Source organism: Ananas comosus, linkage group 1 (assembly GCF_001540865.1).
Source record: "Ananas comosus cultivar F153 linkage group 1, ASM154086v1, whole genome shotgun sequence".
NCBI classification, from domain to species: domain Eukaryota; kingdom Viridiplantae; phylum Streptophyta; class Magnoliopsida; order Poales; family Bromeliaceae; genus Ananas; species Ananas comosus.
This window is the reverse complement of record NC_033621.1, coordinates 20,820,004-20,823,169: the sequence shown is the minus strand read 5'-3', so window position 1 is coordinate 20,823,169 and position 3,166 is coordinate 20,820,004. Positions and strand designations below refer to the sequence as shown.

General features: G+C 40.4%; 1 long non-coding RNA gene across 1 annotated transcript; it reads left to right on the top strand.

Annotated features, from left to right (window-relative positions):
* Positions 476-2,524, top strand: LOC109719010. The gene is made up of 2 exons (XR_002218585.1): positions 476-836; positions 2,227-2,524. It is a non-coding gene; the product is annotated as an uncharacterized LOC109719010 (long non-coding RNA).

Sequence of the window (3,166 nt, the reverse complement as noted above, 5' to 3'; positions counted from 1 at the left end):
CGCGAAATTGACGCGAAAACGGATGAATTGGGCCAATGCTTCGTTATGAGGGACCAAATTGCAAATAGCAAAAATAGTGGGCCAAGTTGCAAAATGTCTTGTTCTTATCCCTTTCTTCGCTTTCTCTTTCTCAGATTTTTAAAGATAAGCTAAAGGGGAAAATGAAACGATAGAGAAGAAGAGAAAGAGAAGAAGAAGAAGGAAGAAGAAGAAGAAGAAGATGTGGGATTTCTAGTTTCTTTTCTTCTCCTCTTCCTTCCTTTTTCTTTCCTTTTCCCTTTTTATCTCTCTTCCTCTCACCCCCTCTCCCTGCTGCTGCGAGCTGCTACTGCAGCTGTTACTGCAACAGCCGCAACCGCATGCTGCTGCGAGCAGAGCAGCAGCAGCAGTTCACTACTGCTCACTACTGCTGCGAGCTGATACTGCTCACTGCTGCTGTGAGCTGATGCTGCTCACTGCTACTGCTCACTGCAGAGCAGCAGCAGAACTGCTGCTGCTGCTGACTGCATAAGAAGCAGCAGCAGTAACAGCAGCTGCAAGGGCAGTATGAGAAAGAAAGAAAGAGAGAGAGGGAGAAAAAGAAAAAGAGAAAAAGATAGAAGGAATGAATGAAAGATTGAAGAAAAGAGGAAGGAAATGAGATACTGAAAAGATAGTGACATTGGCGCAATTCACACCCCTATTATCACCAAATTGGACCTTACAGGGTATCAAGGCATGTGATCTAGTTTGTGACGCACGTCCGGCTAATCGAATTGTAAGTGTTTTCAGGCAATCATGAGCTGAGGATGTACGTGAGTAGTACTTTCCTTGCCTGAGCCGATGTAGCCGTTGAGGTGGGTTCCGAGTCGTCGAAAATAATGAATTTCCTTCTATGCCTACTTGCATGTATATGCATATGTATTTGAGCATTTAAGAGTTATGTTAGCATAGACTTGAGTAGAAATCTCGATTTCTCGTAAGTGCATATGTGTATGATGATTTATACTTGAGCATTGTGTTGAATAGGCGTAACTTATGTCTCTGTTTGTGGTTCTCTGTTCATGATTTTGTTTGTTGAAAGAGATGCTATTAGCATGAAGTTGAGTTCATATGCACAGATGAAAACTAATGTAAGCCACACTTCTTTCCTCGCCATGATATAGTAATTGTTAGCAATATTTAGACAGTTTAATTCAAGTCATGGGAAGCCAATTGACATTTCATGTATCTTGGTTGAGTCATCTATTATTCACTTGTATCGTGCATGGCATATAATATGTGATAAGAAATGTCATCTTGATGCGTCATTATTAGTCACTTGTATCGTGCATGCCATATATTGTGTGTCAGTGGCCGTGGATAGCGCGACAGTAGTGTGCAGAGATTTGGACATAGAGAGGGTCTTTGTTCATGCTATCATAATGTTTGACCTACTGTTTACTCTATGACTATCCTGAAGACATTGGATTGGGCATTGTGATATTGTTGACCATGACATAGATTATAGCCTACAAAGCCACATTGAGTTTGATAGTGCTACTTTCTACTAGACTCGGTAGGAGTCGCTCCCCTTCGAGTGCCGCTCCGGATGTTGGCCAGTTATATCAGAGATATGTGTACCCTTGGGAAGACGACCCACCTGCGGGAGTGGTGTTCGGGCTGGGGGTAGAGCCTAGGTGTCGACGGTACACCTGCGGGAGTGCGATTCCCGCACTAGGCAGGCGCAGGCTTGACCGAACGTACGAGTCGGTCATTGTGATTGGGTACTATTACAGCAATTATTTAGTAGTAGTTACATTGTTGCATACATTACTCAGTTGCTTTTCTTTCCTCGCTCTACATATAGAAGGACATGATAGTACAACAGGTATAGAGACAGGTATAGAGAGTTATTTATATTACATGCAGATATTCATTTAGTGCTACTTTACATTTGCCTATATATAGAGAGTTGTGTACATTTGCCTATGCAGGTCATAGCCAGTTAGTCTTCTACTATGCTTGACATTCATTTATACTGCTTATAGCTAATTACCTTGATTGTTACTTATGGTCATTCGTTTATCTGCTTAGTTAATTTCCCGGTGTACTTGCATTCAGCTACTTATTTACCATATATTCTACTGTTCATTGATTAATCTGGCTTCCAGTAGACCTAGTGGGAAGGTCGTGGTTATCGTTGACCGTACCCACTGGGAACTGCTAATCAGTAGTTCTCACACCCTTTGGTGGTTTACTTTTCAGGGGTTCGTATACTGTCAGTTGATCAAGGTGAGGGGGATCGCACAGTAGTTAGCATCTCCTACCAGCATGCCTTTTCAGTAGAGGACCACCAGATAGAGTGCTATGTTGTACGAGCTGCCTACACTGGCGAGGGTCTGGGCTGTTTTCGTGTACTTTTCTTTTGAGGTTGAGGGTCATTTTGGTGTTGTTCGTGTTGTACAACAACTTATTTTGGGAATAGCGCTCTGATACATGTTATTTGTTTATTCGGTACCTTTTCTTGATTCATGTGTTGTGGATACCCCTCATGTTTGATCTCTGTGGTTTGTCTTGTACTGGTCGATTTTGTTGACGTTTCGTACGGACAGGAAAAACTCTATCCGTTCGGCGGGTCTGTTGACGTCCTCGTGGACCTTTATTGTGGACTCGGGGCGTGACAAGATCATTTATAGAAAATAATATTTTTTAATAATTTATACCATGCAAGAAATATTTTAATATTGATTACTTTTATGACTATTTAACTAGTAATATAATTCGAAAAAATCATTTGCTTTGGAACTATATATAGTTATCCATTTTCTTAATTTATTTTTGCAAAAGCACATAATAGAATGGGTTGACAGCAAATTTTGGCCATGCCATTTTAACGAGTAAAAATTATCTATGTTGTTTATTCTTTAATAAGATAAGTATAAATCAAAGGAGGAAGATCTAAACCCTGCATTAGATAATCTCGATCGTTCATTCAAACAAAAAAAGATAGGAGAATTTTGAACTTTGGCCAAGATTCATTAGGATTTGGACTTTGATTTCTAGGGTTATAAGAACCCCAGAAGAGAAAAGCAGAGAGGACATCATTGAATCATTCATCCAACAAAAAATTCGAAAGTTCAAGAGACGTTCCAGGAAGAGAGTGGGTTGGTAGCTTTTAGCATTTAATAATTGTGAAACCCCATAT